The sequence below is a fragment of the Varroa jacobsoni genome, unplaced genomic scaffold (genome assembly GCF_002532875.2).
Source record: "Varroa jacobsoni isolate VJ856 unplaced genomic scaffold, vjacob_1.0 scaffold_429, whole genome shotgun sequence".
NCBI lineage: Eukaryota > Metazoa > Arthropoda > Arachnida > Mesostigmata > Varroidae > Varroa > Varroa jacobsoni.
In genome coordinates this window covers 385,059-399,249 of record NW_019213331.1, presented here as the reverse complement: position 1 = coordinate 399,249, position 14,191 = coordinate 385,059, and the positions used below count along the sequence as shown (strand labels likewise).

Genomic DNA, 14,191 nt, shown 5'->3' with positions numbered 1-14,191 from the left:
GTTTTAAACATACGATAAAATCTATCTAGAAACAAGCGTTGTGCATGATTTAATTAGTTGGCAGATATGTTAATTATAGTAAAATGCTGTGAACACTTGTGCAAAAAGCATCGCATTGTTATTTCGGTAATGCGTTCGGAAGGGTTCTATTCAAATGTGCACATTGATGATTAAAAAAACTGCACACAAACGTTATTCTGCCACCTAAAAGATGGCGTGAAATCTTCAATTCATCTGCGTATGTTAATTCAATTTTAAGTACAAAAGCCAGTTTTAAGGAACGCCAGAGAAGGCCGCTTGTGTAAGACCTAACTTCTACGTGAAACGACCATCCAATATAGGTGGGCTGAAGGCCATCGTAAAGTAAATGAGTGGATATCCAGTTTAGACAGTTACCTAAGCGGCCCTCTGTTTCGACCGTTTATGTGTGTGACTCAGTCATCGAGTCAATAATTACGCAGCAAAGCCACACAGGGGGCGGACCAGACTTTCGCAACGATAAGCCTATATATGGCACACTGAGCCTCATTCAAATATGCAACAGGCGATTTTGTATTTTGTCTAACAACATTTGGTGAATACGAATATGGCGATACTTGACGGATAATCTGGAATAACGTTACCGTTCTTAAGAATCTCCTAAAAATGAGACTCAGGATTTTAGGAAATTAAATTTAAAAATGAATATAAGCGGGATAATTAAGGGTGTTTAATTTAGTTTTTTAGATCAGTAGTTCAAATATATGAGATTCAGAGACAAATTCGTGTGTCCACGAACTATAATTGTTGACAACTGCACAAGTTAATGTATGGTACTGAACAGATGATTCGGTGGGGCGAAATAGTCGGCTGAAGTATTATTCGCTCTGTCAATGGACGTATGCCCTCTACCCGACGGTTGGCGTATCAGAAAAACGCACGAGCGTCACGGAAGTCTAGCTTGATCTTTGCCAGAATCGTAAGTCTAAACGATGCCTTGTCAATTTTTCTGGATAGAGCGGTGAAAGGACATGGAGAATAGGCGATAAGATCATTTAGGTGAGCGACGTGATTTCAAATATTTGACTGGACGATTCAGACCCCATCTTGATTTCGCAGATACAGAACACGATGCATAGTCTCTAAGCCTCCAAACCTGTACAATGGACAACAACCTGAGTGAGCTCACTGTAGTAAAATTCGAAGTGCTTCTAGACTTAGAATTGCATATTTAGAGCATTGTATATAGTGTACGTGTAGCAATAATAAGATCTACAGTGCCTGTTTTTCATCACACATGTTTAAAAATTATTTATATTTATTTAGAATTATTTATTATTTAAATTTTTGGATAGCCAACTTGGCAGCGCAAACAATTGCCATTGTAGAGTTGTCAATGATAGGTTAACTGTGAGACAGTTCGATCTAATGAATGTGACTATACATATAAGGTTTATATAACTTCTACTATCTAAACAAATAATGGGAAATATATCTGACATTATCAGCACGTTCGGATTTTTTCAATTCCTGGCCTCTACCTCCTGTATGTTAGATCACCCCGAATTTGAACCATGAAACTTTATTACAGGATTCATCGGGCCCCTGAAACTCGTCAAGCGCAAACTTACATTGATAACCCGATCCAATGTGCTATACGCCATGTTTCTTTCTGTTGACTGTTGGATAGTCGACTTGTTGGTCTGGGTGGATTTATCTGGGATCTTTCTCCGGTGAACCTATGAAACTGCATGATAACAACATATAGTTTGCTAACGCGGAATTTTCTGAATGACAATGCGCTTAGCAATATGCGTATTAGTCATTCAGACCATGCCGCCCCCCAAGATACGGTTGAGGTGCAAAGGCGTTAACGCATCTTATTCAATCCTTTGCTAATTTTAGGCTAGTTAATGCAAGTAACAGTATATATGTCGCAGTGAATTTCCGGTTCTATCTGTGATCCTCTAAAATATTTGCTATCAGTTCACTACAGATGTTTTCATTGGTTTTACAGGTGACACCTTCTTAAGCCATTCTCGATGCTCGTCTGCAGCATTTACCTATCTCTGTTTCTAAAGAAACCTAACAAAATTCATCATGCATGTATGGCTGCTACGCCGTCACTGCGTCGGTTAGGACCCCTAACGGATAACGTTAGCCCTTGATGCTAAGAGTAGGCGATTCCAAACAGTTGCTCACATTGGATGACTAATTAAGTGTTAAAAATAGAAAAAAAAAAAACAATCATAAAAGCGGCATTCTGTTTGTGCGCGTGTGAGATAGCAAAACTGGGCACAACGCGTAGTATGTATATGATTACTTAAAATTTAAACAAAAACTCTGAGATAATACAGATTGGAAATTATGCATAGATAGACTTAATTTCGTGTCGGGGACCATCTGAAGCACTCCCTAATCAAACCAATAGCAGAGACGTAAAACCCGATGTAGTTCTTCTAGTGTGACCTGCAAAGTGACTTTCAAAGAGTTTTTGAATAATTATTTGTTTATTGCAAGCGTGGGTAAACATTACTTCCGTGGTTAGCTTGAAAAAATAATAGCCCCCTTTCGATTTTTCACAGCGCGTTTTTTTCCTTTCACTACGTTTCATTCTCAACGTGCGTGTTTGCTCAATAGGCGATTCGCGTTCACAACAACGTTCGATTCTCACAAAAACGGGTGTGTGCTAATTTTACATTTTCCGCCGGTTCGCGCGATTCCCTTCTACGAACGTTAAGGGGAAAGACAACAGAAAAACAATGCCCAATGACCAAAGAAACAGTCGGTCGTTGTCGCATTACCATCGAATGCTATTTCAACATTATTCTGTATCCAACCAATGAGATCACTGGGCAAAGACGGATGTCATTTCAGAGTAGCCAGTGTGTTTTGTTCCGGCCTAGTTGCCAATAGCTGTTGCTAGCATTCAATGGTAGCACAAGTCGGACCCGCCAAGCGGTAGTTCTCGCTGTCGATTTTGAGAAACTTTGCTTATAGCTATTGCCTGTCTGGTTGGCTTGTTAATTGCCGGCCCGATAGCTGACGCTGCTAAATGGTGCTACTTTAACGCTACAACTCTGTGCGACAGATAGTCCTGCCTCGTTATCGTTGTGACCTGATCCGCGATATTCAGTCGACCAGCCTACTTACCAATACGGAGCAGGTCCGAGCCGTAGCGTTTGAGACTACCTCATTTATCGCATTTTTTTTAAAGGAGAGGAGGTGATTCGAACAGAAATAGTAATAGGTACGAACGTACATGAATCTAGTGTGATTTTCAACAACTTCTGATCGTATCTCCATGTATCCGCGTATCTATCAGAAGTCCATATATCAGTGTCCTGTTACCTATGTATTTTCTTGTAATATATTATATCATATTTATTCGATGCACAAAAGCAAATCGAAGAAAAATATTTTTCATTCATTTTATTGAATAGATTTTCCATTTTTATTGAATTCGCGCGTATGAAAGAAGTCCATAATATGTGTTGGGATGGTGGGGCTATATGTGCCGATATTCATTCGAAACCTACCTTTGCCGCGGAAAAACATGCCAGTATGCTGAGCTGGACTACTTCATCTCATGTCCAAAAAAACTTACAACAATTTACTCATTAAAAAACCGATCAATGTCGGTAATTTAAGGTAGGGCGATATGGGCCATTAATTATTCTGTGCGAAGAGGTCAATTGAAATTACTCCAGCTCTTAGATATCGTAAATGCTACTTTCAGATATTATTTTAGATATTATGATGGTCATATAAGGCGGCGAATTTATCCGGACAGCATAACCGAATTGAGTCGTTTTTGCCAAGCTACTGATGTCTTTGTAGAAACAGCGTACTCTTTGCGATAGGGTAGCTATTGGAGATGTATAGTCCGTAACAAGATCTCCGGGGAGAAATAGTTCTCCTACAGGAATGACACTATGATGATCTGATGACCTCACTTGATTACCAGCCTGTGCCACGAAAGGGAGAACTGCGGAAGCACTTCAGACGCTTTTGTCATGGTTCGTACGGGCAGGTTCACAGCACATTGCTTTCTTCTAGGAAGCAAAACACCTTGCCCTTATCGGACTGTAAACGCTTTTGTCGTTCAGCGAAAATGCAGCGGAAAAGCGGTAAATATTGTAATATTTTTTCGAGCGCGTTCTTTTAGATTGGTCATTTCTAGGTTGATCATATAGGGTCTTCTACCATAGCAGGTCCATCAGACAATATTAAAACACCGGTACAAAGACTCAGCGTAAAACGCAAAGCAAAGGGTCACTCATCGAACAATAAATTACTGTAAAAGTAATCGTGTTCTCTAGATTGAAAATATTTGATGATGATATTAGGACGTCCTGTTAGTGCGCAGAAATCCCATCACAATGAACGGTGTGACAAACGGCGTTTATAACTCGATTACTCGCAGACCAAATATAAAGAGGCAGTCAATACGTACACGTCAAAGCAAACATCCAGCTCCGGCTGAAATAGACCTATGAAGTCGCTGAGGATCATCAAAGTGGGAGCTACAAAAGAGAGCCGTTCCATCAAATCAAATGGTCGACGAAACTTTCAACAATGTTAAGATATCACAGAGCCAAAATACCTCTGCGGCAGGATGATGCTAATGGTCCATTTGATTTATGTTTAGTTTTGTAGCAAATAGAATGTTAACCTCCTATCATCTTTGACAATTTTCAATTTTGAAATTATCGAAGCTCATTGGGAGAGACTACTCTTAGGGCAAAAGGAACTACTAGTACCGTGTTAAGATTTAATCCTCTTCTGCGCTTCCAAGGAGTACGTACGTTAAGTACGGTACAACTTTGCACATTAGGCGGAATATACTGCTAATGTAGCCTTTTGAAATCCATCAAATATACAGCGCGAATGTACATATGTTGAAGCGAGTTCGTGTGGTCTACCATCAGCTCTTCCACTTCCTTGCACAACCGCAAGTTGTCGTAGTCACGATCTCTTGACAACCGCTAAATCTACACCTGCCTCTCAAACAAACAATCCTTTTTTGAAATATTGGCGCTGTTTTTCTACATAGTCTCGAGCCTGTTCTATTATACGTACGCACAATTACCTAATGTAATGCCTTCAAAACGAGGCAAGAGAGGTGATATCGGTTGCGTCTTCATGAACATTCGCCATTAAAGGCTGAGGGAAGCTGTCCAATGTATATGATTCTACGGGATAAAATTATATTGCTTTTGGTTAGCATTGCGCTCTGAAAATGCAGTCATCACAATCTGATGCAAAAGCAACCTTAGATGTGTGTGATATATATATTCTTTAATTACATTACATCAACTGGCTGGCCAGGATTTTGAAAAACGTTAGTACGTATTTTGCAGTCGATGTTTTGTTAGAAAAACGGGGCAGTCCATATAGGATCTGTCCCATATAGTTCTGTGATCCCCTGTTTAAGTTAATATTACTCCTTTCTTTGTTACTTTAATAATGTGTTACTTTATTCCTAGTTTTATGCGCTTTTTATCTTATTGTGCGTGTAGATTTTTTAAATCGTATTGAATTATAAATGAAGAAAAATATCACAGGTTCGTTTTGAAGGACCAGTGCGTCTTATACGAGATCAAACAGTTTAAATAAATAATTAGTCCACTATTTACGTAGCAAATTTTTTTTGTCAAGCTGCAATATCTAAACAATTATGGGCCTCACAATACTTTTTCCCTAACAAGAACTACTGCTAGGACCTTAACTCGGCACTGTTGTTACTGTTATTTTTGTATAAATATAATTTTTAGAACGTTGCAGTAATAACACAAATCATTTCAATTTTGTTGCCGAACAGCTGAGATCCTAATTCGAGCTTAATCCACAAGGCTATCACTCTACGGGGCTCAGCAGTCGTGAACGTCAATTCCGAGGTTCTTAAATGTCCTCAGTATGAAGTGTGCATAGACCGCTACTGAGAAGAACCGCAAGCTGTTTATGTAGTAAAGAATTTCGTTGATCAGATTGTATCAGTGAGCTGGGTCAATAAAAGACTAATTGAATACCGGGTTGATGGCATACGAGGCTGTGATTGAGAACGACACTCTGACCCAAAACAATCTAAAGACCCCTATTTCACTTCACTTCTATAGCGTGCTTCCCGTAGCATCAGAGTACGATTTCTATTACACTAGAACTAAGCCAATCGATGAGATCGACTGTAATTTTTTCTCTAACTTAACAACACTGTGAATTGGCTTATAAACATTACGGTAAAAAGGGGCAATGGTGTAATTAGTTGTAAAATGAATTTGTCTTGGATTTCCTACATTAGTAATAGCAAGTACAATTGTTATTATTCCAGTAGCATTTTTTTTTTTTCTATTTTTAGCTAATTGCTAATTTTTAGCTAATGTAACGCTTGAACAAATACCCAGTGCCTTTTGACAAATTTACTTTTATCAGCTTTTATCGGCTTCAACTGTTATTGGCAAAACTAGGCAATATTTAGGACTATTTCCCTCGAAGGCAAGCTTTGCCTGCTCTTTCATGACGGCCAATTAATTCGTATCTTACATCACATTAGCTGGAATATAAAGTTGTTTACGTCTTATAAATCTGAAGAGCGAGCGAGCTGACTGGAAAAGGGAATGCTTTGTGCCAATAAGATTGGTTGCGTCTGATGGTTTTACTGGGCTTACATCAGCCAGTTGGACGATGATTTCTTTTAATCTCGCGTCGTCTTGTTCGGCTATTTACATTTTTACTAGTTAGCACAGAGTTTTAACGCCGCACAGTATCATCATAGAGTACCCACATATATAGGATACTCGCTCTACGTAGTTGTGCAGCTTGCTTTGTAATTATAAGCCTTGTTACGCTTAGGTCGCGAGCCGCCATGGCCTTTAAATAGCATTTACCCATACCTATATTGTACGCGAGACAATTTATAATATTTGCGCGGTAAACCAATAGCTTCTGCTCGCTGATATCGACCAAAATTGTCCAAAGCACCGTGCGTGTTGAATGCTATTGACAAATTGTAGCTTCGTTTACTTCACTAGCCATAAACAGCAATCATGCTTGGTAACACTGTACCTATGGGACTTCAAAAGTTTCTATGAATGTGTATGTGCGAAGGGTGAATTTGGAAAAATATTTTTTTTTCCGATATACTTTGTCAAAAGTGAACTTCATGTGAAGCAGCCAATCATTTTACTTGCTCTATTCTGAAGATCGCAGGCCGTGCTTTGGCGACTAAGATCAAACGTCTGTGGCCAGTTTCACTTTGTGCGAATCATTAGGCCTTTCGAAAACCGCGCAGGCTAAGATACTCAAATTGTAAAAAATCAACTCTTCCAGACAGGACAACTACCTGCTTAAACATACTGATTGAAATAACTTAGGTCCTCTGAAATTTACCTGGGTTGTAAATTGGGGACGGTGGAGTATCGCTGTTCGGTTGAGAGAAGTTTCGTCTGGACTTCGAGGCATAGCAACAGGTCCATGCAATAATCGCTCGTATTTCCAATATCGTTGGAAAAATTATCAGTCTGGGTTACACTGAAAGCATCCCAGAAGACAGTAACCCAAGCTTTTCAGCGAACTTCCGTGCTCTATGGACACATATTATGTATCGATACGTGTACTGATCCCCAACGAGGCAACTCCAAGAGTTCGTGTGAACATGTATGTAACTGGCAAAGTTAATCAAGTTGCAGTCGGCAGTTTCCCTTTGCTTGCGGTTCAGACGTCACTTTTTTCTATAAGTGGAGCAGATTAAACGAACGCATTATTAGTTACGAGTGTAGGCCAATAAAATTTGAGTTCTTAGAAAGCGGAAAGTTCATCCTAGATGTAGGATAGGAATCAACGTTTTAACAATGGTCAATATGGTAGCCCATTTCAATTAGGTTTTTTCATCTCAATATGTCGACGTAAAACTATTGATGACCAGTGACCAATTCTCGGCCAGAACATTGCTTGTCCGATCATTTTTCGAACAGCCATGTCGGTTGGTATTGGTATACTGGTAGCGTCTAACAGTCATAGCGTTTATTAATTAAAGCTTTTTTCTAACGATTCTACTGACTTTTATTTACCCGACTGCTTTCATTTGTTCTGATGGCACATTGGCTTTTCTACTCTCGATTTCAGACCTGGTTCAATTTCTACTTTCATATGAGTTTTTGCAGATTTGTTGATTTAATATATATGAAGTACAAGATCTCTATTAACAGGCTTCGTTTCAGTTGGCAGCTGGTCGATTTAAGTAAGTTCGAATAAGAGTACTTATTAACGTATAACAGTTTAGCTTATCTCGCCACGGTCGAAAATTAGCTCATTAGAAAGATCCTAGAGAAACTAAATGGCCAACAGCTTTCTCACTGGGACACTGCTTCTGGTTGATGAGTTTTTGCCATGTCCAACATTCTACGAAAGGCTACTCCCTATTCAGGACTGACTCTGAAACCCAGGTTCTGTCGACGATTGGAAACGCACGTTTACGGTAAGTTACATCCTAAAAATACGTCCTTTGAAACAAAAGCAAATCCAATTACAATGATCTTACGTTATTACATAATCGGCAGCCGTTGCCAATCTTAGAGATTCCGATACCTCGGCGAACATGATACAAGCTTGCTTTACCATTATTAGGAACTGCATTTTCTCCACCCATCACAATACGTTTTGACTTTTTACTAATTACATGAGTCGCCATCTCTCGCTATAATGATTTTCCTAGAGTGATGGTTTTTAACACTTTCTTATCGACTTCTAGATTCTAGTTTCATATTTAATTTGATTTGTGTGCCTGTTGTATGAAGTCGCTGTAGGTAGCGACAAACGAGACACTATTGGTCATCTGCTGAAGATATTTCAAGACCGTCATGCCAAACGTTTCTAGACTTCAGTGGAATATACATTTGTTTTGATCTCGTCGATGACGCCATTTGGGCGGCAGAAATGTTCACGTGAGTAGGATCAACAAACAGATTTTTTTTATGTTGGTCAGTGTGGCGTTATATATAAACATATTATAGATAACAGATAGTGAGGACTTCAGTCAACAGTTTTCTTGCGAAACGTTCGGCCATTGAAGGGAAGACTTATCGACACTGCAGGCACTTGTTATTGTAGATAAAAGACCATATCTAAGTCTCACAGATCTTAAATGAACTAAAGAAGATTTTAGAGAAAATTAGTATAGAATCGGTTGATTCGGAATCATCTTCTCTGTAGTAGAACCGTGTGAGCAAGGTGTAGGTTGAAAATTCTCTCAAGTCAGTCAATGACGGGGTGCAAAAGCCAACAGCATCGATTGGATAAAAAACGGAGATATAATTAACTTCCTATGTATCGTATGTGTCGTTGACGAGACTTGAAGCAGCGACCTGTGGCCTATTCGAACCCAAAATTGCAATATGCAGACCCAAAATAGGTCAACATCATTTATTTTAGACCGCTAGGTCTATAAATGTACTATACTAGTATACCCTTAAAATGATTTAAAAAAAAAAAAAAAGGATTTATGTCTAGAAGTAGATAACTCCTTTGTGAAAAGGAAGATTATGTTGATGCTATGCTAAGCGAGATTTTGTAGAAAACGTGACACACTTACAAATGACGATTTTGACTAGCTATAGTATACTTACACTTGTTTTATTATAAATATTCTAACTATGGATGATTCTTCTTTTACGAGCTCTGCTTGCAGAAGTGCTGATGCAGTGTGAAGAGAACTCATATTTGCCAGCAGCAGGTGAGGCTCAATTTCGATTCCGCAAAATTTGCTCGACCTAACGTGGACTTCGTTACTTGAAAGCGCCTTATTCTAGGCCGTAATGTTTTTCATTTAGCATAGTTTCATGAATATATGTCGCATCTAGGAATTTAGAAGGAATCTCGGTTTTAATTGCTAATAAAGTGATTTCTAATCTTAAATGTCCTTGCCAGTTAAGGCTGTACCTTTCATGTAAATAGGTGTGACGAACAAGCCTTGATGACATGTAGGCTTCTATTAACTGATATCGAAAACGCACAGTCTAGACGGGCGCGCTGCTACACACTGACCTTGTGGACTTCAAAACGACTTTCGATTTGGTGCCATCGTTTTGAGGTTTTTGGCTAGAGGAATAGTATCCAGAAAATTGCTGAGGCATATAATCGCTACCCTTTAAGAAAACCAGATAAGAATCGATGATGGCTTAGGAAAAGTTTTCCCTTTCCCTCCAACAACAAACTTCGCGCAGGACAATGGCCTCAAACCTCTACTGTGCTCGGCACCTTTGGAGGATTTGCTAGCTGAAATCCAAAGACCAAGAACCCTCGTGAACGTAATTTTATACGCAGACAGCTACGTGTAAAATCAGACGTTCCCAAGATTAGTAATCGGTAGCTAAGCTGCATGTAATCCCAGTAGAATTCGGCTTAGCTGAGAATTTGATAAAAACAGTAACGATGAAGTTTAGAAGCTTCTCAAAACGCTATCTCTATCGCAAAATCGCTGCTCGACTACATAGGCAATTTTCCCTGTGTAAAAACCCTTCTCTCATTCAATGGTAGATGTTCTCCGTTGCCGTCACAGAGAGACATAGAAACGTAATGCTAACGATATCAACTATTAACAATCTCCATCTCCTCTTAGTCATTAGTGCTCACTGGCTATTCGACTGCAAAAAAAGCCACGGCACAGAGATCATATAGAAGGGCGGCCTTCTTGTAAACTTGCAGTACGTAAATTAGCTCAAAGCTGGGTGTTGAAGCATGTTTCTTGACTCCACCGCTCGGCACGAAATCAGCTAGTTGTCTTTTTACCCTGTTCGTACCCGCCCCTGTTTATCAAGGAGTAAAAACGACAATTTTACATTTCGCTTACACCTTTAATGAACGCCTAGCTATTCGGGAGGCCACATTCACGGAACTAGACGCCGTGGTCTACAAGTCTGAAGGTGTGTGAAACCGCGCATGAATGGCACTAGATCACTCAAATCGCCGAACTATAGTTAAGCGCCTGGTGCGTGGCTTCTACTATCTGCAACAAGTTAAACAACATGTAATTCCGAATTTTCAGGAACCAAATAAAATATGCATGTGTATAAGGTACGGGGCATAGTGTGATCAATATTACGCTTCTTGAGTTCTTGATGGGCTTTGTAAGGGGAACCTAGCGCCTTACCCATTCCCACACAATATATTACTTCGGATAATATTTTTATACAAAACATCGTTATGTAGTATATGTTTGTGATTTACTTAAATAATAATAAAAGTAAATACATTCCGCTGAACTGCACCCATCATGCAAATTGCATGAGAAAACGCCCGGAAAGTTCGTTGAATTGAATTGTAACTTGAAAGGTTTCATAGGATAAGGGGCGTCTTCTGTCTAAGTAAAAACACGATTTTTTTATAATATTATTTTTGGCCCACTACAGACATCACAAACGCTTAGCGTTTGTGTATCTTTTTCTACAAACCTGCTGAAGATGTTTATCCTCAGAGGCGTTACAGAATGTGTTAAAAAATGATAGCAGCTTTCGGCTGCAGTAAGCCGTATTAAAATCTCCACAACAGATAGGTAGAGAGCGAGAGAGAAGGGGAGAGTGTGTCTTTTTTCGCGTTTTTTCCAGTGCCACACCCACAGAATTAAGCAGGTAAGCGAATTTGTTCGGCATACTGCTAAAAGCCATAAGCTTACCAAAAAGTTAAAAATGGCTCAAGGAAACCCTGGATGAGCTCGAGAGAGCATGTTATTTAGGTGGAAAATAGTATTGAGTAAGCCTGTTTCTACTACTTCTAATTATAATTATACGCTATAAACTTCATAGCGGTTATCCTGTTCTAGACTAGAATAAATCAAGTTCTAAAAGTTTACATTTAATTACAATTGTTTAGCAGATCTATTCGTGAAGTACTTGTCAAGGATACCTGCAACAGCTAGAAGACCGCATCGATATCGAGACTCTCAAACACGTTAGTGTACACGTATGTATTTGATACGCATATCCTAGAATGACGGTGAAAAGCTAGAATTCTTCGAGATAACGCTGTCAACCAGCGTAGTGTCTACGTTACGAGCATTACTCTGCTTTGAAGTATATAATAGACCAAGTTTGAGTGCATCCCTTTCAATCTAGCCGTTAAATCTAACGGTTTAACTAAGAAATAAAAACATTTCTGGCGTCATTCTATTACTGCGTGTCTACTTAGTCAATATGGTCGTGTAGACGTTTACTGGAAATTATTTGTGCCGTAACAAAGGTTGACGTTAAGTAAGTAGCGTTAATGTTCTAATGGAATACGAGTAACTGTTGATATGTCAATGCATCTTTCCTGTGTTGTTATTAAACATAGGATGCGCACGCTTTACGGAAGGCCGAAGACGATTCTCAGAGGTAGATTACAGATTATTTATGACCATTAAGCACCATTATACACCTGCATCAGCGAGCATACGACCACATAATTCGTTACTTAGAAAGCATCGTAACATTGATCGAAGCGCACGACGAGGTAAAGGACACGGAAATTGACTGGACGAGCAGAAAACTACAAATGGTTCGCTGTGGAATGAATACACTCAAAAAGATTCATTCCACCATCAGCGCCACCAACCGGCATTACGTAAAGTTACTGGCACCCGCTTCGGCTTCCTAAAGCCCCTGTCTTGCCTCAAGCAGAAAAATCCGACGAAACAAAACATAGTACACAACGTGAGGAAGGAAAAACAAATTTATAGCTCCGTTAAAAGTACATATTCATCAATCACAGACACATCATCCATTTTTCATTACGTTCTACCAATAACAGAGCTCCGTTCAAGTTCAATTTCTTCCATAGCAGATCCACTAACATCGATAATATTGCTTATTTATTCATTTATGGTAATAAATGTTCATGTGTGCCAGTGTACCTTATATAAACGTTTTATCTTGGTAAATACGTTATAAACAAAAGTGTTCTCTAAATGACGCTTTGCTGATACTGCAGCAAAATCGTGTTCGCTTAACTATAGTGGGTTATAGTTAGATTAATATCGATATGGGCTCAATGCCAGGCGTTATTATGGTCTAATAATTAAAAACATCGGTCTATACCATTGCTACCAGTGAGTCCGCGGGCCCAATGTGGATTGTACGATTCTCGCTTTACGAAGGTGTGATACTGACGCCAACGTTGTTTGTCGGTGTGGTTGCCGGCGCAGGTCCCCTATGGGGCAATTTTCATCGTATCACATCGTTAGCAATTAGTACTGAGAGATTTTTAGCTTTATGCCGAATGATCTGGTCGAAATTGTTATCTGTTTAATATTAACGAAAATTTAGGAAAACATAAATCGACGGACGGTTATGAGTTAACCTGCCTGAACATCGAAATTGGGCTTTGACTTATGACCATTGCGGCAATTGCACGATCGGCAAATCTTCCCCTTTCGGGGCAATTTATCGTCAGCTGCACTCATATACCTTTTTTTGTTAACGACCATAATATATATATATATATATATATTAATAAGATTATCCATTTTTAATTTGTAAAACCAAAGTTTTCCCAGTCATAGCTAAATTTTATTGCATTACTGAAACGTTCTTAACTTCTAATGTCGAAGCTAGCTCTTCTGCTGCCGTCAATGCCGTCTCAGCCAAAGAGTGCCATCTTAAAAAGTATATCACTATAATCTGAAAAATCTCCAAATTGAAATTCCCGTTGCATACTACCGTATCAACGATGTCGTGTCTTTCAGGTTTTCGGATTTGAACTATGTCTTTCAATAATTTGATATGTTTGCTATGGACGCATCCTACAGATATAACGAGGCTCTTTGTTACCCGAAGTATATGATTTCTATGAGATCGAAAGATGATTTGTATAAAACGGTTGAGAAAATCCAGAGTTAGCCAGATTACTATTCCAAAATCGTAGCAAAGGTATTATTTATGTTATTTTACTGTAAAATTGATAGATAACGTGTTTAATTAGAATCGCATGATTACGGATATCTATATCAGTAATCTTTCCATAGTTTGTAAATGTTATTAATTGTTTGGAAGAAGTTCTATTCAAGCTCCTAGCCTCACAAAATAATAATGTTGCGTATGTAATTCTAATACAGTTTAACACCGTCCCGAAGATTCGAGATCCTCCTGCGAGTGAGCTATACGCTTAATTTCGACGAGATATATTTGAAGGCTAAATAAGTTAGTGGTTAGAAGACGCTAGAAACCGCAGGTTGAAAAATGTT

At 39.0% G+C, this 14,191-nt stretch overlaps 1 long non-coding RNA gene across 4 annotated transcripts in view; it reads left to right on the top strand.

The window, feature by feature from the left end:
• The window catches only part of LOC147753516 (uncharacterized), a 14,515-nt gene extending 1,667 nt beyond the window's left edge, over positions 1-12,848 (top strand). The window contains exons 1-6 of one of the 4 annotated variants that reach the window (XR_015311019.1): positions 6,312-7,635; positions 8,405-8,455; positions 8,775-8,921; positions 9,665-9,709; positions 11,848-11,934; positions 12,304-12,848. This is a non-coding gene — a long non-coding RNA (uncharacterized LOC147753516). Of the gene's footprint in view, positions 1-6,311; positions 8,456-8,774; positions 8,922-9,664; positions 9,710-11,844; positions 11,935-12,303 lie in introns of those variants that run through there. The other 3 variants (XR_015311020.1, XR_015311017.1, XR_015311018.1) reach the window with 3 other exon arrangements.
• Positions 12,849-14,191: the final 1,343 nt, after the last annotated feature.